General features: G+C 57.0%; 1 protein-coding gene and 1 long non-coding RNA gene across 13 annotated transcripts in view; one reads left to right on the top strand and one right to left on the bottom strand.

Moving 5' to 3' along the window:
- BCOR (BCL6 corepressor) overlaps positions 1 to 23,965 on the top strand; it is an 82,367-nt gene that overhangs the window by 712 nt on the left and 57,690 nt on the right. For 3 of the 11 annotated variants that reach the window (XM_071751029.1, XM_071751010.1, XM_071750983.1), the window contains exon 1: positions 23,100 to 23,163. The exons of 2 other annotated variants lie outside the window; for them this stretch is intronic. The gene's annotated coding sequence lies outside the window, so the exon portion shown is untranslated. Of the gene's footprint in view, positions 1 to 23,099; positions 23,164 to 23,621; positions 23,761 to 23,965 lie in introns of those variants that run through there. 6 more of the 11 variants (XM_071751020.1, XM_071750993.1, XM_071750950.1 and 3 more) reach the window with 2 other exon arrangements.
- LOC139799203 (uncharacterized) lies at positions 12,213 to 14,404 on the bottom strand. Of its 2 annotated transcripts, none has more exons than XR_011727145.1 (2): positions 14,322 to 14,404; positions 12,213 to 13,516 (listed from the first exon to the last, which is right to left on the bottom strand). It is a non-coding gene; the product is annotated as an uncharacterized lncRNA (long non-coding RNA). The 2 variants fall into 2 exon arrangements; XR_011727144.1 differs by lacking the exon at positions 14,322 to 14,404 and adding an exon at positions 13,763 to 13,837.

Raw genomic sequence — 23,965 nt, 5'->3', positions numbered from 1 at the left:
CCCGTCCTGCCCACACTGCCCCTTCACGTGTTGAGCGTGCCAGTGGTCTAAAGGGAGGGTTCCTCGCCAGCCGCGGTTCCCCCCTCCAATGACCATCCAAGGAAGGGGGGCCGGGGGGCGACTCCGTCAGCCAAAGAGCTACTTTACAGCTGCCTCCCGCGCCTGGCAGCACCGGAGCGAAGCGGCTAGGACTGTGCCTGGCAGCTCTCCGAGCTGTTTGCCCCCGGGAACCCGGGGACAAGCGTCCACACCGGGAGCTTGCGAGCGTCTCGGCTCGTGGTGAGCCCACACTTCATTGTAACCAGCATCCCTTTCCTCACGCCCCGTCAAAGCCGAGGCCGAGCCGGTAGTGCGTTCGTGCAGGCTGAGGTTATCGCCAGCCCGAATCATTATTTCCAGGCCAGCTGCCGGGAAAGTCTCCCAGGTGGAGCCGGTGCGGGAGGCCCGTACCCGGGGAGACAAAGGCCGGAGCCCTACGGTGCGAACAAGTGCGAGCGCTGCCGGCTGGGCCCCCCCGGGACCCCCGCCGGCAGCGACTCTGGGCCGGGGGCCGCGGGGTGCTGCCACTATCCAGGGGAACGAGGGCTGGGTTTTCCGATCGCGTCTTTGCAGTTACATTGAATGCACTTTTGGTCGATTGTTTTCCCTTTCCACTTGTTTGTCTCCTGCTAGCCTCGTAAACTGCCTCATGATTTATTACCTAGGCTAAGTGCTTAATTTGTGAATATGAAACAGATTAAAAGGAGATCGTTGTATTTTAGCAGGCAGGCCAGAGCAAAGCCCGGCAGCTGTTTCGAGTTTGTAGGCATCTCCAACCTCGTGTTAAGCGGGCTAGCCTGCTAGTGATCAAGAGGGTATCCCCGGGCTACCTCCGAGGGGCCCACCGCCGCCGGCTCCTTGTGCTCGCAGCTAGCGGGGAGACCGGCGGCGGCGGCGGCACGGGTGCTGTGGGGTTATTTTGCGGGGGGAGGAACACGATACCGATGCCGTCCATCAAAGCGACAGGCTGCGGCTGTGGGATTCGGGACCCGCTGCGTCCCCGCTGAAGGCGGGCTCCGTCGGTGGAGGGCCCAGCAGGCACGCAGAGGGTTAAAGACGACTCTGCCCTCTCCTTCAAAGGACTCACTCCAGATAGAGTAAATACGATCGGGGAGGGGGGGCTAGGGGGTGCCGCTCAAGCCACATGATGCAAAAGTAAGACAAGCACACTCCAGAGAACAAAGGCTTCCTACCCCCTTCCTCCCCCTCCCCCCCAAATCTGTCTTAATTCTGCAAGTAAACTTAAGCAGCTATAAAACAAAGGGAAACGAAGTTATAGCCAAGGGATAATCAAAATAAATACCTCTGATGCAGTCCAAACACGTACTCAGTATTTTCTGAGGCCCCCTCCCTCAGACGGGCGGGACATCGCAGGCTTTCCCCACGACAGGGTGACATGCACCGCCGGAGTTATGGCTCGGGCCGATTTAAGCCATGTCCCGGAGCCCAGAAGCCAGCACCAGCTCGCAGCCCTGGGGCCTGTCGGGGCTGGCAGCAGCAGGGTGTCTCACGGGACCAGCATTCCGTAAGGACTGTGGGGCCGAGAGATGTCCCGGGGTGACGAGCGCAGGTCTCCAAAAGAGGCCGTGAAACACGATGTTTGGGGCTGGAAGCGATGTCTGGCTCCGCAGCGAGCCGTGCCCTGGCCCTGCAGGATCTCTACAGGAGACACCTCCGACTCGGTTGTGGCCCCGGCCCTGGGTCATGCATGTGATACCCCCCTGCTTCTAACAGCTCTGTGTTTGCAGAGCAGACCAGATACTTTAACGCTTGTTACCAGCACCATGAAACAATTCCCAGGCCCAGTGCACCAAGGAGACTGCCAGCTACCCCTGCCCCTCTGCCTTGGCCCTTGGAGGAGGTTTTAATACATCGGGGACTGCAGAGGAAGCGATGGGAGAAAGCAGCAAGCCAGCGGTCTGTGCAGCCAAGCAGACAGTGAGGCCTGCTGAGTACAAAGCACTTGCTGCTAAGCCCAAAAGGCAGAGAGGGGCAACAATTTATAACCTGCCCTGCACCTCTGAGCACTACTTAAAAAGCGGGAGTAAGAAGAGCACTGTGTCACTCCGGCTGGAACACAGCAGACAGGGTTGGCTCGGAGGTAAATGACTCATGTGCCCTTGGTGCACCTCCAGCGGTTGCTCTGATGCTGTATCCAAGGCTGGTGTCAGAGCTGTGAAAGGAGAAGGAGGCAGGAACTTACTCTGTGCAGAGCATGGGGACGAGGTGTGGGGTAGCACATGTCTGCCAGGGAGAGGGAGACCAAAAGAGTACAAATAGAATTCAGAATTATCCCCGTCTGCGTGTGCATGTGATGATGTCGGAGTAACTCTTGTCTGGGGAAAGCTAAATATAAGCTACAGCTGGGAAATAGTCCTGTAGGTACATGTGAGCGAGGGCTTGAGGAAAGTCTCTCTCATGGCAAGGAAGCACCTGAAGAAAGAGTGCAAGAACAAGACAGCAGATGTGTGTGTCTACACAGCTTTTGGGTTGAGATGAGGTTCTTCCTCTGTATTTGAGGCAAGTGCTGGGGCTGATTTCCCAGGGGCCTTATGGGGTTTGGGTATATTTGATGGGTCCTTGCCTTGTGACAGGAGAGATATTTCATAGGTATTACACACCACTGCAGTTCCTAGCCCTGGGCCTTGTTGTTCACTGACTGAAAGTAGGACCAAAACTTTTGAGCAACCTGAAGAGCATAGGCAAAAATGGCCCCAGGGTCTTCACACCTCCCTGTAGGTTCTGCAGAGCTGTTCTGTCCCTAGGTACTTCCATCATTTTAGCAGGGAGAGAGAAACAGGCTTGTGGCATAATGATAAGATACGGCACTTTCCTCATCAAGAAGCATACATAACAAGAAGCTGGAAAAAAAGACAGTGGCAATGGAAAAGGAAAAAAAAAACCTTTACATCTTGTTGTCTTGGCTTTTGCAGTCGTCTGTAGCTCAGGGCAAGCTATGGTCACAAAGTTAAGCCTCAGTTGTGCTGCTAAAATCCACCATGCTAAAAGTCACCTGGGCGCTCAAGCCCTCTTGTAAAGCACTCCAGGTCCCCATAGAAAATGGTTTGCATGTGCTTCAAACTATGTGAATTGGATTTTCTTCCAACAGCACATAATGGCAGTTTCAGCCTGATCCTGTCTGGCGTTCACTGAATTAACGCCTGGGTGGATCTAAGTCAAAATGTCTCAGACCAAAGTGGTTCAGATAGTTCTCCTGCTGCTGTCCCTTGCTGCCCCAAAGGCATTTTAAAATCTCCTTGGAAGCACTCTTAGGTGGCAATGGCTAAGCTCCGGAAACAAAGCAGCAGAGAAAACTACTAAAGCAGAATAGACAGACCCCAATGGTTTGGAGCATAGGCAGGGACACCAAAAGGTAAGAAAGCTACTTCAGTCTGGAGCACAGGTGCACCCCAGGCTCCCTGCATAGCCCCAGCCCCCTTCCTGCCAGCAGCAGCTGGCTGCTGTCACCCCATCCCTGCCAGTCTGCATCCTGTCTTCCAGCCGGGCTTGCACCTTTGTTATTTGCCCAGTAACAATTTGTCAGGTAACAAATCTCTCTTTTCCACTGCTTCCTAACATCTCACCACCTCCAGAATTCTCCAAAGAAGGGTATAAAAGATAGCAGAAGTCATGTCACTGAATACTCTGAAAGACCTCTGCCATGGTTCCTGTCTGGGCCCTGTTAAGATTTGTAATGTCTTTGGGGTATGATTCTGTCTTGCATTGTCTAATGTAGTGTGGATATCATCTAAACACAAAACAGCAGGGAAAAGTTTTGGACCAGGGTAAGGCTTAGGATATGTAGAGATAAATAAGGGGATCAACATGAGCTGAATTCCAGAGGTATTTTGTATTTCCAGGTTCATTAGCCTTGTGTTACCTGACAGCAGTTTTAGTCTGCCAGGCACTCTGTAGGCACAGAAGGCAGATTGTTCCTGCCTGCCCCCGAAAAAGGAAACAAAACTAAAACTACCAAGGGCAGGTAACCAGGAGGCAATGCTGGTGGCACAGGGAGGCAGATGAGCTCCTGGCTTTAGCCATGGGGTCCTTTGCTGCAGCTCTCAGAGGCCACTGCTCCCAAAGCCTGTGTCCTGCAGTTAGAAGGGAACAGTGTACGTTTGTATGCGGGTGTTCATGTGAATGTAATTTTGTTTCTACACAATGTGGATTATCTTTCTTTTAGTGGCAAATCCGTTCAGGGGTTTAGATAAAAAGATAAATCCTGCAGCCGTTCCCTCCTTGGGAAAGGGCATGTCTCCCCAAACACCTTTTTTCATAGCTCAGCATCCAGTCTCACCTTGAGAGCCTCCCTGCTCTTAGAGTGAAGCACTCAGGGAACACTCTCACAGGGAACAAGGGAAAAGACAAGGAATAAGGTGCTGAAGGTGAAGTGCTGCTTAGATGGAGAGGGAGGAGGAGGGAACTGGGGCACAGGGAGTAGAAATATCCCCCCAACAGCATTTCACTGGGTGGTGTTAGTGGGGGGGTTACACCTCCATAGCTCTCCAGGAAGCACTCCCAGCAGGGAGATCGTGTGTGCTGTAAGTGCAGCACACCAAACAGGCTCCCCTCCTCTGAACTCTGGTAGGATTGCTTGGCTTCACAAAGTGTGAAGGCAACCTTGTCAGGAAAGAGAGCTCCATTGATTTAAATGCAAAATTACCCTCCCGCAGTTCTAATTTCCCAGGCGAGGGCTGTGCAGGCTCTGAAAACATGAAAGTTGTTGATGTATTGGTTCAATTAATTTTTAAAATAAGTTTGAATGTCATTTGTTTCAAACTTGATAGGAAAGTGCTGTAGATTTTTGCAAGCAAAGACCGAGGTAAGTACAGATGGGGCGTGTATTTTGCATAGCCTTGAAAAGAGGGCTTCAGTGAGGCATCTATTTAGTACCGATCCTCTGCCCAGGGATGAGTGAGACCTGTGGTGAAAGAAAAAGACCTGAGCATCTGTATTTGCTAAGTGGCACTGGCAGCAGTCAACCAGCTCACGGAGAAGAGCTGACATTCGGGTGTGAGGCCCAGTGGAGATTGCTGAGTCCCTGGTGCTTTTTAAAAGGAAATAATAGCTTGTGGGGGAAGCCTTTCTGGTGGCCTTGGCTCCCGTGACCCTCCTCTTATGTATGATATTTAAACAAGGAAATGTCAATATTGGTTTTCCATGTACAGCCTCGTTCTGCTCTCCATGAAAACTAATGACAAACCCCTTGGAGGGTTAGAGGAGAACAGCCCCCAAAACAGTTGCTCAGACCCAAATGCTGTTGGCTGTGACAGCCTGGAAGGAAGAAAGAGCAGGTTGTCACGAGCAGCTGGGTGATGTTGGCTTGCAGGTAAATTAGAAAGAAGGGAAGCAATCCCATTCTGCAGTATGTAGTGCCCCAAAGCTGCAGGGCTGATGGTTTGAATGATTATTGCTTTTTAAAATTATAAATTGCAGTTTGGTACAGCCAGCGAGGGTAATGTGCTGCTTACTAGAATTAAGTGCAACTCAAGGGTGTTTTCTTATAACAAAGGTGACTTCTCAGTGCTCACTTTTTCATGGTCGGGGCTAATGGAGAATTCAGTTTGAACCTGATAGCTATCTAGCTGTGGTTTTGAAAAGGAGTGATGCCAATTGCATGAGAAGATATCCATAAACTGGGCCATCAGATGTATCTTCTGATATACATACCCTCTGAGGTAGGAAAGTGTAAGTCATAGGAAGACAGGGCAAGTGTGTCTGACTCATAGTAAAACAAGGGCATGTGGAAAGTATAAATGAAGGGAGGGCTGCTACAAGTAGGAAATGAAGGTTGTGCCATGTGTCATGGGAAAAATAATTTTATTGTGGATAATTTAAGCTTAAAGGGGCAGTTGTGGTGCAGCTGCATGGGACAGAACATGAGGTGAGGCATATGCAAAAAAGCTACTTAACCCTTAATCTTGTGCAGCCTTCATCTTGCTGTTTGTTTATGCAGGCTGGACCTCTCCATGTGTTGCAGTAACAGCTTCAAAGTCCTCTAACATAACATGAACTTCATCATAGTTCACTCCAGGGTAAAAAGCATAGCTACACAAGCTTTACGCTGTATTGGCACCATGTCCCTGGAGGCAGTAACAGAGTAAGTGGTGTGCGAGTCCCTTAATCAGCTCTGTGCAGATGGAGAACCACTCCCATATGGGGAAGAGCTTTGCTGGGCAGGTGGTAGCTGCTTTCCCACTAAAAGGTGCCCATTAGGGTGCCACAACCTCTGTTTTGGCAGAGATGCGAGTAGGAACAGCCTCAAAAACTGAGCGAGCTGGAAGATGTTTTCGGCCAGTCTAATTACCTTTGGCAGGAAAAATACCCTGATCTGATGCATCACGATGACATCATAATTAACATGAACCTCCAACTGGGACTATGGAAAAAGACCTATTATTTGGGAGGAAAATAAACAAAGGAGTGTTACTGAGGTATGAATCCTGCTAGGAAGCACAATTATATATTAAGCTGAGGTCCAGCCACTTCCAAGACGGTCCTATATGATTTTCTACTTTTGAGTATACAAATGATATGGGAAGAGACTATTTCACCCTCATTACACAAGGCCCAGCACAACCCAGTCCTAGTTACAGCTGAGGCTTTTGGGAGCCAGTCTCACCCAAATAATCCAGGGTATCTCAGCTACAACTCAGGCCACCTCTCATGCAGAACAGAGTCCAGGCTTGCAGCACCAGCTGCAGTGGCACTTAATGCATGCAGTGTTCCCTGGTGTAGCTTGAGAAGGTCAGAGACTGGAAAGGTACTGGAGCAGTGCAACTAATGCTACTGGAACACAGACCCTGGTCCTTCGAGATCCTGCCATTTCACTCTGCCATTGCAGCAAGGCTGTCTCAGAAAGTGAGATAGAATGAAAAACACATGGGCATCACCAGGATGGGCAGAGGAAAGGCAGCTTCCATTTCTTTATCAGATGACATGTTTCATCTTGTATCTAGTGGGACAGCACCATCCATCTTTTGGAGCCATCATTGCCGTGAAGGTGGACGGGGGATGGGCTCAGGTGTGAAAACACAAAACTTGCCTTTGTTGAAGAAGCTCTCATAGAAGCTGCCTGTGAACTATTTGGAGAAAAGTGTCTCAAAACTGATCCCCACCATGGCCAAGGACTGAACTACCATGAGGTTTGCAGGAACTTAACTAGGGCTTCAGCATTGCAGGAGAAAGAGGGAAAAGAGGGAATGGTATAGTGGAGCTCTGTCTCTGTGCTTCTCTGTTAGTGCACAGCCAGGGCTAGTGCTGTTGTGAGAATATGCAGCAGTTGCTTCTTATAGACCAAAGGAAAAAAATATGAAGCCCTACTGGGGCTGATGGAGCACAGAAAAAGACCAAGCTAGAAAAACTAACCTAGCTCTGCAATTTGGTCAAGTAGCACTCAGTGTTGTGAATTTGATAAACGACATGAGTCTGCATGAAGACAGGTGACTTTTTAAATGGGGTTTTAATAAAGTCACTATTGCTAAGGCTATCTATAAAGGTAATCTGCATAGGGTTTTAAACAAGTAAACTTAATGATGCCATTAATGCTTCCAACATGAATTAAACCATTGCTGGAATACTGTGTCCAGCTCTGTTGTGGTGTTCGCATGTTAAAAGTTCATTGGCAGATTAATACAGGATCAGAAAAGAACTGCAAGAATGATTCAATGTCTGGGAATCACATCTTATTGCAAAAGACTAAAGAAATCCCATCTATTAATTTATCCAAGAGGAGGCTATGAGTTGGTTTGATCACAGTCCTTAAGTGCCCTAAATGTCTCTGTGGGGAGATTTCTGATAGTAGAGATCTCTTTAATGTAGCAGACAAAGGCATAATGAGATCCTGTGTTGGAAAATGAAGCTCTATGAATTCTGAGCAGAAATAGGTGCATTTTTTAAACAATGAGTGAGGGGACATAACCACTGGAACAACTGAGGCAAGCAGAGGGTTTTCTGTTACTTAAGAGTCTTCAGAGAAAGATTGGATGCCAGGTTAAAAGCTCAGCCAGAATTTATGAGTCTGATACAGGAACGTCTGGCTGAAATTCACTGGCCCATGATATGTAGCAGGTCAGACCAGCTGATCATAACAGTCCATTCTTGTTTAAAAAAAAAAAAATCTATGAATTAGGTATTTCAAGTCCCCTGAGCTCCAGTATTACTGGAGGTCTTGAAGGAATGCATTATAAGTTGTCATAATTTAATTGTAAACAAGCAGGAGGATAGCCTTTTTCTGTGTGCCACTAATAAGACTACTTTTCCAAGGCCTTTTTAGGCACCAGAGTTAAGCAGCTGTTACTAAACATGGGAACATTTTAAAAACAGTTCAAATAATTTCCGTTCTTCCATGTGCTCAGCTTTGTTTTGCAGCAGCACAGTTTCATTAATGCCACATCTACCAGTTCTTCTCTAGATGGAATTGTTAATTCCAGCAGAATAAATAAAGCAACCTACATACTTAGGGTAGACCCCTTACTCCATGTCCTCCTTCGTATGCATCCCTTAATCTCACAGGTATGTTGTTGGCTTTCTTTCCACATTGTGAATGATCAAAGCACGGAAGAAGCCCATCCGTTTTCTAGTGCAGGCCCTTTAGATGGGTGGGAATCCATTGTCTGTCAGAGGAGAGCTTGGCCTACAGAGCTCTCTGCTTGTCTGAATAAATGGCAAGGAAAGAGAAAAGGATATTAAGGAGGCGCCTTGTATTCCTGAAATTACGGAAGATATTAACCTCCTTCAGGTTGTATAAAATGGCCTCCAGCGAATGGTCAGAGTGTTTTTCTTACACTGGAGGAGTAGTTTTCAATACAGCACAAACTTTCTTAGTATGTCTTTGAAAGGGAAAATAATAAAAAAAAAAATAATAAAAAAATCCCAGCCGTGGCATTCGGGATATGAAAATCATATCCACGGTTGTGTGGACATACTAAACTTATGATACGTTTAGTGCCTCGCTAATCTCAGTTACCAAAACTGAAACGAGGTGGTAGCAGCGCAGCTAAAGATGGAGTTAAAAGTCACTCGGGGACTGCGCTCCCGTCGGCGGGAGTCCTTACCCCCTCACCCCCTCCCTCCGCCTCCGCTTTCCCAGCCCCGCAGCCCCGTTTGATGTGCAGGCGGTGAATCTGAGGGACGAGACACCCAGGGATGGGCGGGCTGCCGGCCGGCGCGGGGGGCGGCCAGGGCGGAGGGCGCCGAAGTCTCCCGGGGCGCCGGGCGGGGAGGTCGACGGGGAGCCGAGCAGCGGGAGGAAAGGTGAACCCGGAGACGCGCGGGGCACAAACCCATTAGTCGCACATAACTTGGGAAGACTCTTGGCCTCGCCATGACAACCAGCAGCCCGGGCTGCTCCCAGGTCCCGCCACCTCCCCCGGGAACCTCTTCCATTCCCTTCTCCCGGCGTTTGGGGAATGCGGAGCTGGAGAGACGAGCACGGTGCGGGTAACAAAAGGGGATGAAAGGAGCTCTGTAGTTCACTTTACACGTCCGAGAGGCATTTTCATGCTCCGTAATGAGAAGGGATCATTCCAAGGAAGTTCAGATCAAAGGGGAGAGTATCCAGGGCATTTGCATAATTGCCGGATTTCGGAGCACAGGCAGCCGAGCGGCGGCTGGCCAACCTGGGCACCGCAGGTTGGGGGCTGCTCCTCGCCTCGACTGGGGGCCCCGGGGAGGCCCGGGGAGGGGGAGGCTGCAAAACGTGTGCCCGCTGGGGAGACAGCGATGCTTGCCCCGGGAGCGGAGATACAGAGACCGCGGGGTGCTGGAGCATGGCTCCGGTTCCCAATGGCAGTCCGGCTCTCGGGGACTCTGAAGGGCAAGGGTCTCCCGGTTCACGGCCAATCGGTGCCGGGTTCCCTGGGGACTCGAGCCCCTCCTCCCCTCCCGCTGTTGCAGTTGTGAGGGTGATGCCGGTGGCTCCCTGCTCTCACCCGGCAACATCTGCGCTGCGGGCCAGCACGTCGCCTCACCGGGCGGCTGGCGGGTGGCTCCCGGCCCGGCGGCTCGCACCGCCACCAGCGAGCGGGGATAAAGGGATTAAACAGCACGCTCGCTACGCCGGGCGAAGGACACACACACACACACGGCCGGTCGATCCACCACGACGCCTCCCTCGCCGTCTGCACCCCCGGCCCCGCAGCTCTGCCTCCGGCGGGGCCCCCCAGCGGGAGGCACCGGGCGTGCCCGCGGTGGCTCATTGTTCCCGCAACCAGTCGGGGCTGCCGCAGGCGACGGTGGTGCTCAGGGCGACGGGGCTCGCCGCTGCTGCTACCGGAGAGGGGATGCCCGGGGACACACTTTTCAGCCATTTTAAAGGGACAAAGCTGGCATCTTGTCGCGGGTTTCCCGCCCCCCCTCCCCACTTCCTCTCTGAGGAGGCCACTCCGCTGCCCCCCCTTCCCCGAAATATCGGGGTTCCCCCCTGACCCGTCTCAAAATCTACGCTATCCGCACACGCCCCGCACCTGCGTTCCCCGGGAGAAACCCCACCCCACTGCTCAGCGAAAACACCGCACTCTCCCTGCGCCCTGTCCCGAGGATGAGATCAGCCCCGGCCCCTGTCCCTGCTTCTGCTGGGTGCAGGCAGCTCCGGCCCCAGGATGCACGCCGCGATGCAGTCACCTCGGGGTGCACCCAACCCGATGCTGGGATGCAGCCTACCACCGAGGGAGCTACGGCTTCTCCCCGCATGGCCAGGCCCGAGCGGGCTGGCCGGGCGCCAGGGAGGTGAGGTTGGCCTCGGAGCTAGCTGGCGGATAGCATGTTATTGTGAAAACTGAGCGGGGAAGGCAAATAGGAGCATGGCACCGTATAGGCTCGCCACGTGACTGAAATGTGTTTATCTCGCCCCAGAGAAGCCGGGTTGCCTGCGGAGGCCAACCTTGCTTTCATGGCACAGGCACACCTCCCGTGGCTGCAGCCGGGGCTGGGACCTGCCAGAGAGCAGAGACCACTTCTGTTTGCTTTTGCTGTCGCTTCGGCTCTTATCATTTGCCTTGTCATTCATCATCAACCTCTAGCGGGCTCTCTTCGCCCCCCCACCCCCCCCCCCCCACCGCTGCCTCCTCCAGGGTCAGTCGGGAAAAGACTGGAAATCCATCTGAGGAGTGAGACGTGGGAAGAAGGGTCGGATGGTGATGTGGCTGGGGCCCGGGGGAAGGAGTAAAAGCATCTGTATGCAGAACAAAGGTGCTGGAGGGTGGCTTTTGGTGGTAGAGCAGAATCTCGTAAATGGGAGATTTCCGTTCACAAGACTCCGCTTGCACAGTTTCTGTCCTGCCCTTGAACTGACAAGTGAGTATCTGCATCGCAACCAGAAAGTAAATCACGCCGAGCCTGGCTCGGGGAGGGAGAGCACGACGCTTTAGTCGGTTGCTAAGTGCGAAAAAGTGGAAAATTTCAGCTTTCCAGTGCAGCCCCGCTTCTCCAATACAATATTTACTTTGGGAGCTCAGCGAAATGCGCTTAGTGTTTATTACGGAGAGTGCCGGTGCAAGCTCGCATTTGCGTGATTAGGAGCAAGCGGAGGAGCCGCCGTGGTGCGGAATATCAAAGCGAGAACGCCTTGGCAGGGCTCCCAGGCAAGGCTTTACTGGCACCCACGGGATTCCGTGGGGCCGACCGAGCACGGCCCGGGCAGCAGCGGCTGCCGCCCCCCGCTCTCCGCCGCCGGAGCACGGGGGGTCTTGGGGGACATCAGACTTCGCGGGAGGCCAAAAGCGAACCTCATTTCTGCCGTTTATCCGCGTTAACGAGGAGCGGGGCGCTCGGCCCCTGTCCCCCACCCCTCCTGTAGCGGCTGGGCCGGGCCGGGTTCTGCTGCCCGGGGGCTCGGCTCTTCGCAGCATCAGCTGCGTCCAGCCGGACGGTAATCTCATTAGTACCGTCGCGTTTGGGGAGAAAAGCGGCCGCCGTCCCCGCCCGGCCTCCGGAGAGCAGACAAAGGTCTGCGAGGCAAGGCCCCCTGGCCGTGCCACAGCGGCCCGGCCCTGTTAATGTTCAATCGGGAGCGGGGGAGCCTTGTTTCTCCTCTTGGCTCCACGCCGGCAGGAATGGGGGGTGGGCGCCGACCCCCGTCCGCCGCTGCCGGTCAGGCTGTGCCGAGGCCGATCCAATGTAGCGCGGCTCTCTATCTCGGATATTTTTTCCTCGGAAATTACGCTAAAATAACATTTGTGTGCAAGTTAATGATTTATTTATGGGGCTAATAACGCTCACATTCTCGCTGATATTTGTCTAGGCGAAAGACCAGCTGCGAAATGCCCCGCAGCTGTAGCCAGTGGTAGAACAGAGTGCCTTGGAACCAGAAATCAATGCTCCTGAAATGAACAAGTGGACAACTTATTAGGCTCAGTCACTCCACACGCCGTCCCCTGATAACAAATAGATGAAGTAGGCGTTGGAGAAAGTCCTAGTCTGCGAAGGCCACACATGCCCACTCCTTCACGGTGAGGCCGTGAAATTCCGAGGGATGCTGGAGGCCACGCGGACATCCCCGGGTAGGGCAAGGGCTGCCACCAGGCTTTCGTGGGTGACCTGAGGGTTAGATGGTGATAAAAACGGCCGAGCGCCTGGGAGAACGCCTTCAGTAGTAATTGATAAAGGTGTCCGGTTTCCCTGCTGCTCCAGAAAGCACAACCGACAGGTTCAGCGAGATCATGTAATCGCGGAGTCTCTGCCTGGAAACAGTCGCGCTAATTTTGCATTTCTACCATCCACGGGGAGGAAAAATACCTGTCCTCCCGCAATGCAAATCCTTACGCAAATAGATGTGCGGGCACACAGGGAGCTGCTGCCATTCTGACCTCACAGCTAAGAGTCTCTGGCCTCGGACTCAGAGTGGCCCGCCGGCCGCAGCACGCACCGAAAGCACACGACTGTATAGTGTATGCTCCTCAGCAGCTTCTCACAACTCACTGTTAGTTGAAAAAAGTCCGAGCAGGAGCCTGCGGTTAATCTCCGAGGCCTTCATGTATCCCTGGTGAACGGCGCCCCAGCGCTAAGTGCAATTAACGTAACAGACACTAAAATAGGAGAGAGCGGCGCTGAATCTAATTTGCAGACTTAAAAAACACAACAAAACAATAACAAAAATAATAATAATAAAAAACCCAAAACCAACAGTTTAGTATTCGGAGTGATCTGGTGAAGAACGCGGGGAGCGAGGTTGGGTGGAAGGCGCTAGAGGCCTCGGAGAGGGACCACGGCCAGTGCCGTCAACCTGCTCCGGGTAGCCGGACCACCGCAGTGCACGCAGCACCGTAAAACATTTGAAGACAGGTAAACTCCGACGGCGATGCCTTCCGCCGCGCTGCCGCAGCGCGGCTCCCCCCTGGTCCCGGCGGGTGCTTCAGCGACGGCCGGGGCAGATGCGGGGTGACCAGGTCGCCGGCGCGGCCAGGCACCTCATAGAGCCTTCTTCCTGCCTTCCCTCTGGCAGGCATACACCTCGATCCAGCTCGCTTTCCTGCCCCCACTGCCTCGGGGGAGAGGGAGGAAGTAGATGGAGAAGGGGAGAAAGGTCTGGGTAACCCCTTCCCCGCTTTTACTGACACCTCTCCCCAGCCCCCTTCCCGCCCCCCGTCGCTTCCTGATGACTGCCTCCCATTAGCAGCACAAGTTCACGGGAGAGCGAGACACAGAGATCGAGGTTTCCGAGAAAAGGGTGAGGCGAAAATAGCGAGGTAGAGATAAAAACAATCGTCGCAACCGGGGGACCCACCGGTCGGCCGGGAAGCTGGTGGTATCCGGCCGGGAGAGCGGGGGGGAAGGAAGGGAGAAAAGAGGGCTTAAAAAACTGGAAGGCAAAAGCTGTTGGGGAGGAAGTGTAAGCCGAGAGGGAGGCTGGGGGAGGGGAGAGAGCGCCATCTTTTCATGTCACAGTCACAGAGACAGCGCTGGGTTCGGCCACAGCGTCTCGGTTTCTTTTTAACAGCAGAAAACGTGCGATTAGGAGGCAGACGGGCGGAGACTACCAGCCCTGCGCGCACACACAGCCCGCAGCTCTGTCTCCGCACTGTGTAATCCCAACGCTCAGCCCTGCTGCACCCCCTCATTAAAAACCCGGAGATTTCCTCCTCCGCTTTCCGAGGAAAACAACGCCTGCCACCGCTTGAACCCGGGCAGTACCGCTCGCCTGGGGGCCCCTCGCTCCCCACCGCCCTGCCCGGCCTTCCCCTACCCGACGGGCTGCTCAGTCCCCGCCGGCCGGCCCCTGCCTCCCCACGTGAGGCTGATGTTTACCCCCTCCATCCCAAGAGGCCACCCCCTCGGAGACTCACGGGGAGGGTGTGAGGGGAGAGGTAGGCTGCAGCCCCCCTTTTTCAAGCACCCGTCCCTGGGGGTTGCGGTTCCCCTGCTGCCGGGACGGCTTTCTCGCCGTCCCCCACCCCGCGCCCTCCCTTTATCCATCCCGAGGGCGAAGGTGGGGTGCGCCGAGCCAGAGCTACCCGCGCTGGGGCCGGCGGTGGGGAACGAGGCCGGCATCCCCCAGGACCCGGTGATCCCATGGCGGAGCCGAGCACCGTCGCCCACGGCCCCATGAACAGCGCTTTATTCCGCAGCGCTCAAACCCCTCATTGTGTTTGGCAGAATCACCTGCCTCCTCCGGAGTCGGGCGATTAATTTAATACGATACAGAGCGCCCTCCGTCCCGGCCCCTCCTCGGCGGGGAGATCTCCGCCAGGCTCTCTCCCCGCAGCCGCGGCGCGGAGGAGGGGCACGGCACGACGGGGCACGGCATGGCGAGGAGGGCTGGCATCCTCCGAGCACCGGCTCTCCCCGCGGAGCTCGGGGAAACCATCCCCGCCCGGTAGCTCCGATCGGAATCGCACAACAGCCGCCACGCAGACCTGCTCGGTGCCCGGGGGGGTGTGTGCTGCGGGGAGGGGGGTGCTGCGATGCGGGCGGGGGCCGAGCCGTGCCTGGCGAGGGGATTTGCTGGGTCGTTGACTGCGCCTGGGGAAAGGCGGGCGGGGGGTGCGGGGTGGGGGGAGTTGGCTGCGCCTAGCGATGGGGGATTTGAGAGGGAAGGGGAGGGGGTGGCTGGGCTCGGTGAAGGGGGGGCTGGCTGCCGCGGCTGCTGGGGACGGCGGCTGTTATTATTGTTATTACTGTTATTGTTACTTTTAGGGGGCGGCGGTGGTGGGAGCGAGGGGGGTGGTGTGTGGGGCGGGTCGCACTTGGCGGGGGGCGATGAGGAAGGGGGGCCGCCGGGTGCTCCCGCGGAGGGGGCATGAGGTGAGGGCGGTGGGAGAAGCGTTTCCTCTGTTTCTAATAAAGGAAACGGCTTTTATTGAACGATAAATGCAGGGGAACGAAAGTCGTGTGGGTGCGCGTGGTGGGGGCGACTGATTTGGCGGGGGGAGAGAGGCGGCTGCCCGTGCCGGCGCGGGTGTTTTGGGGCGGGGGGGCCTCCTCTATTCCTGGCGGGGGGGGAGCTCGGCGAGGGGGCGTTGGCTGCCCCAGTGGAGGGGGGCGAAGCTGCCTCTGTTCGTGGGGGACGAGAGAGGGAACGAGCGGGATGCTCGCGGTGGGGGGTCCGGAGGGAGGGAGGTAATGGTGGGGGGCATAGGCCGTCGGGTGGTGCCGCCTGCCCCTATAGGGCGGGGGGGGGGATGAGGGGGAGGTGTCGGCTGCGCCTTGGCAGTTGGGATTTGATAGGGGCGGTAGGAGACACGTCTCCTGTTTCTAATAAAGGAATCGGCTTTTATTGAAGGATAAATGCAGAGAACCAAAGTCGTGTGGGCTGCAGCCGCCGAGCTTCGTTAGCTGCCGATGTGACTGTGAAGATAAAACGCTCCAAAACAACTCGAGCGCGAAGAGTGCCAGGGATGGAGACGCAAATTCCCCTCCGGCCCCGTCCCCAGGCCCCGACCCCCCTCCCCCGTCGTGCTTCGCGCCCTTCGTCCCGAATGCGCGGCGGAAGGTGCCCTGGGAGGTTGAGGCCGTGCTAACGGCTCGGCCTTGGTACTTTGCCAAGTTTCTCTTATGGGAACTCTGGGGATGAGTAATCGCCGCAGGCTAGAGTTTGGGAGGGTGGGTGGGTTTTTTATTTTCGCGCTCTGCTTTTTTCCCCGTGTCATCAGCAGCTGACCCACTCACTCCGAGAGCACGGCACAGACGGGTTTCTGAGAAAGGCTGCGGGAGGAGATAGGGGATGCAGCGAGCTCGGGGAAGCCCCCCCACTGTTTTCGGCTCTCTGCCGAGCCACCTTTAGCCTCTAGCACGTCGGGGCTGCGCGGGGTCCGTGCTATCCCGGATCCCGTGCGGGGCCTGGGATATCAAGTTGCCGGGGAACGAGAGGACTGCCTCCCGCCCACACCACACATACTCCACTGCCTCGCGTGGAGGTTTCCCAGGGTGGCGAGAACACAGGGCGGCCGCGCCTTGCCTTAGGGGCGATGTCGGGAAGACTTTTCTGCTCAACATGTCGACTTACGGCCGGCGGGGACAGCTCAGGGACAGGACGGGGAAAATCCGGGCCTGTGGGGAGGCCCCCGGGGACGAAGAAGCAGCGCGTATGCCTGGCTGTGGAGGGTGTGGGTGTGCCGAGCCCCGCTGCCCGACGGGCGGGGAAGAGCGGCCCCCGCATCCTGCCTGCGGGCCCCAGGGCTGGCGCGGCGGTGCCTTGCCTGGTGCGGTGGATGGCAGGGACGCTGCTGTCGTGTGCCCCGGACGCCGTGCCTGCCCGTGGTCTCTACGTGTGCCTGCCGGGCGGTGGGGCTACTGTGCGGCCAAGGGGTAGGAAGGAAGTGGTGGGGTAAGGGGGTGGGGGGGCTCACAGGAGGCAGAAACAACTCGATGCTGAGTGTGGCCTATGTCAGCAGATCCTGCAGCCTGCCGAGAGTCACGCTGGAGGGGTACCATCGCTCCCCCCACCATCCCCGGCGTCGGGGCTGTGGCAGCGAAACGACCTGGGACAGGTAGCCCAGCTTACACTTGTGCCTCACCCCTTGCTGCATGTGGTGCTGTCTTGTAAATATTTACCCGCTTTACCGGCAGCGAGGGCCCAGTAAGGCGGCTTCGACCTCCACCAGCCACGGGGGCGGCGGGCGGGAACGGCCGGGTAGCGCAGGGGAACGGGGAGTGATGCTAATCTCGGCGCCTGGCAGGTCTCAGTCTTCTGATTACCTGCGTGATTTGCCTTCCGTGAGGCGCGTTAGGAAGCGGCGGCTGCACTTGTTAGGGTACCGCAGCGGCGGGGGACGACGATAACGTGAGGAAATGAAGTGAGGACGGGTTTTTAAATGGCATTTCTGAACGGAAAATACTTTTATTTTTCCTTGTTTTTTTGAAGCTGCTTTCGAAATGAACATTTTCTGCGATAAGAGGTGACCGATCAGAATCGCTGGGGGGAGGTTGTAAGCAGACGTTTTGCCCCAGCTTACTGTTATCTTATCTTTCACACTTGCAGGGCGAAAAAGTGGCTTATCTTTATACCCACCCCCCTCTCGCCTTAATTGCTAAAAACACTGTGAAGTGTTAAGTACAGGACTAAAGAATCTCTCCGCGTGTCTGCCATGCGAGTTAAGGAGGATCGTATTTGAAAAATAAGGGGCTTTTCTCTGCGAAAGTACACACGTGAAACCATGAAGAGCCCCTCCCTGCCCCAGCTCCGCTGCTGCTTTGATGTTGCAGGCTCTCATTTAGTATGTTTGCACCCCGGCGAGCCTCCCGCCGCTGCCGGGTTTCCAGCGGGGCCCAAATCCCGCTCCGCCCGCCGGCGAGGCCGGGGGCCGCGCCGCGGGGCGCGGGCACGGAGGGCGGCCAAGGCCTCCGCTGCCACCTCTGGGGCGGAGTGAATAACCCCAGTGTTTATGAACCCGGCCGCGGAATTGGTATTCAACGCCGAGCCACGGCATCGTCTCCTCGCTTTCTCTCCCCACCCCCTCCCAAACAAAACACAACACAAAAACAAAACCAGAAGGAGGACGGAGGTGATTCATCGACTGTATCCAATTATTAACATACAAGCTGTAGTCTGCACAAACACACCTTCAAACCATGGCGGTTCCCCCGGCCGCACTCGGGAGTGTGGTGGCTGCCGTGCCTACTGGGAGCCACCGCTCGCTTCCGCTCCTCCCAGGCCTCTCAGGGATGGGGCGAATTACGTCTTCCCCCCCCCCCCCCCCCCGCCAAGGGGTTTGAGGAAGCCCCCTGGGAAAAGGGAGGGCAGCCGGCGGCTCCTGCACATCGCCTTCAAAGGCGGAGGCTGAACCTAGCCCGCACTGCTCTTCAGGCCGGGGTTTTGTGTGGGTCTGGCTCCTGTCTTCCCCCAGCGCCCTCCCCGCTGCGCAGCCCGCTGCCCCCAGCTGCCCCCCGCTGTCCCCCGCCGGGCTGGGGGGAGGCGAAGGCGAGGAGAGCCACAACCTCTCCGGCGCTATTTTTACTCTTCTCCAGACTTGTGCGGCGCACGCCCCCTCCCCTTCAGGGCCTTGCCTAGCGGCTGCATCTCCCCGCTGACAGGAGCGGCCGGGGCTGCCGGACAGCCTTCCCTGTCCTCCTGGTACTGGACAGCCGGCTGGCCCGCCCCGCCACTGGCAGGACCCGGCCCCTGCTCCCGGGGCAATGTCCCGCAGTAGCTCTCTGCCCCTGGAGACAGTGCGGGGGCGGGAAGGGGGACACACGCACACAGACGTGCCGCAAGCAGACAAAATGGCCGAGGTAAGCAAGTGGGAAGGTGGAAGGGGCAGCTCGCAGCCAGACTGCCCTCTTCCTGCATCCAGGCTGCCACCTCTCTTCCCCGGCCCGGGGCAGGGGCCGTGCCTCCAGCCCGTCCTCCCCGCGGCCACTCTGAGGGGTTCGGCGCTGCGCCTTCCCCACCGATCTGTGACCGGGCCCGGTGAGCGCTTCCTCCGGCCGCGGCAGCAGCCAGCCCCGGGGCTTTGGGCAGCAGGCCGAGCTCCCCGGCTGGAGGGTCCTGAGACGTACGTCTGTGTGTCTGCCTGTCCCCCCCGGGCTGTCCGCTTCGAGCTGCAAAAGGGGCCCAGAGTACGGCGAGCATCTCCGCTCTCCTGTGGAGAGGGGGAAGAGTGTGGAGCAAAGCAAACACAACGGGAGAGATTTGTCATTCGCCTTTGTAAGAAGGATAGCGGCGCTTAGTCCGTGAACCGAGCGTGTCTCGGGCTCTTCTGAGGAGAGGCAAAGAAAAATAATTGATCTCCCGTCAACGGAGTAGCCCTGAACTACGAAGTAAAATTATAGTACTTCTGCTATGCAAAACCCCCTTGATTGCACGGGGAGTCTGCATGGCCGTGTAACAATATGCTGGCACCGTGTCAGTTCTGAAAGCGCTGCAGACCCCGTATAACGCCAATTGAGGCTTGTCTTGTTTTGTTATTCAGATTTCTGCACTTCCATTAAAAACAGCCTTACAATAAGCAATGATAAAGGTCTGATTTAAGACACACTCAAGCAGGGCAATTCAGAGCTTAGGACAGTGATCTGTTATTTATAGGCTTTTCCTAGCACTCATCACCAGGCTGTCTGAGCACCTCGTTCGCATTAATTCATTTTACCTCCGCAGCGCCCATCTTCCCTCTTATTCATTTCCCCTTCCCGGGAGACCCGCGTGCTCCGGTTGCCGTTTGGTGGGCAGGAGGATGAGGCGTGAAGGGGGCCAGGGGCCCGGCCTCGCCCTCCGGCGTTTTAACCCCCAAGTTTCTGAGGTGCGCGGCCCGAGGGCAGGGATGTGTGGGGGAGAGAGCTTCCATTCCAATTAGAGGCAGCGCTGTAGGTAAATGAGAGTCGTCGTGAGCCATCCCACTTGGAAGCCTCCTGCGAGAAGCCAGTTCTGCCATTACCAATGGATTTGTCTTTACGAGGAGGTTAAGTACTTAGTGTTATCGGAGCAGCCGTTTTTGCGAGTGCATCCTCGCCTAGCTCTGCAGCAGCAGCAAGGAGCAACGCGGAGTCTCGAGCATCTGTGCGCGGAGCCCCCCCGCTCCCGGGGAGAGAGAGCAGTATGCAGCAGCCTGACCCGGGGGTCAGTTCCCTCCGGGGCGTGTGGAAGGCTGGGGGGGGGGAAGAGGGGGGGAGGGTTGTGTGTGTGGGTTGGCGTACGAGTAATCCGCGTGCTCTGATTTTTTCGGGGTTAGCACGGCGGTGCCCGCACCCGCGTCAGGGGAAAGCGTCGTGGCGGACAGCCGGGCCGAGCCAGGCCGCGGGAGGAGCGAACTGAAGCCCCAATGTCTTCGCCGGGAGCCGTCGGCCTCCCGCTGCAAAGCTCGGGGACCCAGGGAACAAAAAAGGCACAGAGGCGAACAAGCGCGGGTCTGTTCCTCTCCACCGCGGAGGAAACTGTGTTCACAAAGAAAGAAAGTTTAACTACGGTTAAAAATAAAAGTGGAGCGAGTTTAGCCCGAGATAATTTGAAGTCATTAAAGAAAAAAAAGAAAAAAGAAAAAAGAAAAAAACAGCCCCAACCACCCAGCTTCAGCGCTGTAGGAGGACACATGTGATCCAGAGTTTGCAGCCCGGGGGAAGGGAAGCGGGCGACTTTTGTAATGCAAGTGCGGGCCGATGGCACCGCGGATCCAGACCTGCGGGGCGAGACAAATGCAGCCAGATCGATGCAGCCGTGAAGTAGCGTTTGTGACCACCTCGCCAGGAGACACACTAGTCCTGCTTTTCTACCGAAAGAAGCAGTTTTAATGAGGTTTTCCCTAGGAAACGAGTTGGTGGGGGAAAGCCAACAGAGGCCTTTCCTCCAGCTGTGTGTCTGTAACTCACGTGTGTTCAGTCTAGTAACTTTTAATGTCTAGCCCTAAAACATCTTTATAAAGAAAATAGCTTCACAGTGTAATAGGCCATGTGTCCTTCTGGTTGTTATTGGACATTAAAAAAACGTGTGGGAGCCTTTTCAGATGCGTGGCCTGCCGTGCCGGGATCAAACCCAGCCGCTGACCGGGGCCGTGTACCCCGCCGGCCGGCACCCCGGAACTGTAGCCCGGCAGCCGCGATAGGCGGCTCCCCGGTTTCCCCCGTGGAAGCCGAGCGGTGCGGCTGGAGTTTCAGGTTTCAGTGGATAGTTCACTTCTGCTTTGAGGGGGGTGAGTTTTTTAATAGAGACGTAGCAAAAACCCAGAGACCCGTAATGGCAGTTTCATGAAATGACAACCCTCTGGCCGGGACCCGTATGCTTGTGTCTGTGTGCCCTGTGTCCCCCTTCCCGAGCAGCCGGCAACGTTTTTCAGACATAACTTAGATTCTCGATAAAAAACTTAGAGGTTGGTTTTTTTTTTGATTTTTTTTTTTGTTTTGTTTTTTTTGGTTTTTTTTGTTTTTGTTTTTTGAGGGGTGTGTGGAGGAAATGCTTTGTTCAGGACGAATTTCGGGAACTCCTTTTCCCTTTTCGGAGATGGGTAGCAGCCAGGGGAGAGCAGGCAGGCAGCCCCAGCAGTCCTGCTCTGGCGCTGAATGCTCATCGCCCCGCTTGCTGTTTGAGCGCTCTGGGCGAGGAACGCTCACAGCGTCTCCGCAGCCTTTTCGCTTAGGGTCTTGGACTTGGCGATTAAAAACCTCCCCCGGGGCGAACTGTCCGCGTTAATCGCCTGGCGTTTGGCTGGCAGTCGCTCCCACACGGAGCAGCGGCGAGGAGGGCTCGATGCGGCGCCGGCAGCGCTGAGGTGGCAAAGCTCCCGTTTCCCTGGGAAGGCGCCGGGCTGTGCGGGGGAGTTGCGGGGCCCTGAGACCTGGGGCCACCCCGGGGCCGCCCCAGCAATCTCCACACTATGGGCTCCGCGGGACCAAACCTGGGAGTATCGGCGGGGATGGGGGTTATGAACGTGAAATTTACGAGTCGAGCTCGCCGAGCCAAAAGTTGCCTTGCCAAAGTAAATAGATGCAGCCGATAACTACCATCCCGGAGATTAAAGGGCTCCTCAACCCGGGCAAAAATCTTAAAGCAGCCGTCGAAATGCCCGAAATGCCAGCGAGGAATACGGCGCTTCAGTCGCCATCCCGGGTTGCGACACCGGTCATACGCGGTAAAAACCGCGTTATGGGCTGCTAAATCCGGATCAGGCGAAAAAGCGCTTTAATCAGGTGCCCCCCCCCCCTCCCCCCGCAATGCAGACGTTGACAAACGAGTGGCTTTTTTTCCATCCCTATTCAGAGCTCAGAGAAGGGGGGGGGGGGGGCGCGGAAATCGGCGCGGATGAGCCGCGGAACATGCTATGTTGGGGACGGCGGGTGGACCCAGAGAGGGGCCCTGGGGCCGCGGGGACGGTTACCCCCTCCGAAGGTAGTAGAGTGAAAGCGATAGTGGCCGTGCGCCATATGACCCGTGGAAGGGGTCAGGACGGCTGCGAACCCTCGACGGGTCCTGGGGCGGCGGGGATCCCCTTGCGCGACGGGGGGAACCCGGATCCGGTGCGTCTGGCTGTACCCGCGGGATGCACAGCAGGAGAGGGGGGGGATCCCGGGCGCCATGGTGCGGCGGAGCGCGCTGGGGAGAGCGGGGAGGGAGGGCCGTGGCCGTGCGGTGAAGGGGCCAGGGGCGAACGGGGCGGCGGGGGGCGGCAGCACGGCGCGACCCGCCAGGGAACCTCGCAGCGATGTCTGGCAGCGCCGCCGCCGCCGGGGTTTTGACAGCTTGGCGGAGAGAAGTGAGCGGAGCTTTATGGTAATTGCGGTTCTCCACTGGCCTTCTGGGTAGCAAGCGAGGGGAATATCGGCGGGGCGGGGGGGGGGCGGCTTTCCTCTCCCTCCCGGCCGGGGAACGCGGAGTCCCCCCCGGCGCGCCGCAGCTTGGCAGCGACCTATGCCAGCCGTGGTGAGAGGGCGAGGAGAGGCGAGGGGCTGGCGGCGCGGCGAGGGGGGGACAAATCAATTAGCCAGGGCAAAGAGGGGTTGAAGAGGCGAGCGGCCGGCCGAGCCCTGCCTGGGCAGGGAAACGCAGCCAGGGGAGGGGGAAAACTTGCAAAGGGAAAAAGCGGTGGCGGCGCTGCTGCTGCCGCCGCTGCTGCTGGCGGCAGCTCCCTCGGTGCAACGCCTGCCCGGGGGGAGGGGAAGGGAGGGGAGGCGACGGCTGGAGGAGGAGGAGGAGGAGGAGGGAGAGGGAGGGGGGATGCGAGGGGAGCGCAGCGTGCAGCAGACGGAGCCCGGTCTCCCAGCGGCAAGGTGAGGAAGAGCGGCTTTCCCGGCGGACTAAAGGGGGGGTGGGGGGGGCAGAAGAAGAAAAAGAGAGAGAGGAGGAGAAGAGGAGGAGGAGAATTAAATCCCCAGCCACACACACACAAAGCCGCGGCGGCCAGGGCACGGGAGACGGCGGCGCGGGCGAGATGTGGGGAGCGCCACGCTCGCCAGCGCAGGAACTTCGCCCGGAGCAAGCCAGCAACATGGCGCTGCCAAACCAGAGCCGTCAGCCGGAATGAGCATCGCGGGCTGCCGCTCCCGCCGCTGAGCCCAGTCGAGCCGAGAAGCAAAGCCCTTCCCGCGAGCACCTGCCCCGTCGGCGCAGGCGGCGGCCGCGCTCCTGCCCCCCGCGCCCTCCAACTCCCTCCCTTCCCCGTCCCGCCCGCGCCGGGGCAAGCCGCGGCACACGCACCCTCGGAGAGGGGGAGGAGGATCGGGAAACTTTTCTTGCTTTCTCCCCCCCCCCCCCGCTTCCCTCTTCTGACGGGGTTGTCCTTCCCGGGAGAGCACCAGGGCGAGGCGACGGTGTGGTGACCCGCGGCGGGGACCGCGCACACCGCAGCTCCGCGGCGCGGCAGGAAGGTCAGTGCTCCGCTCCGCGAACAGCTCCCGTGCGGAAGCTCCGCCGCCGGTGGGTCCCGCTGCTGGGTCAGCAGCGTGGCGGCGGGGTCGAAAGTTACGGTGTAGAGCACCGGGGGGGGCGGGTAGGCGGTGGCGAGGCGGGAGAGGGGTCTCCCGGTATCCCTTCGGGTGGCGGAGAAGAAGTTTGGATGCAGTTGCTGGTAAA

Source organism: Heliangelus exortis, chromosome 1 (genome assembly GCF_036169615.1).
Source record: "Heliangelus exortis chromosome 1, bHelExo1.hap1, whole genome shotgun sequence".
NCBI classification, from domain to species: domain Eukaryota; kingdom Metazoa; phylum Chordata; class Aves; order Apodiformes; family Trochilidae; genus Heliangelus; species Heliangelus exortis.
This window is presented reverse-complemented; position numbering and strand designations above follow the sequence as displayed.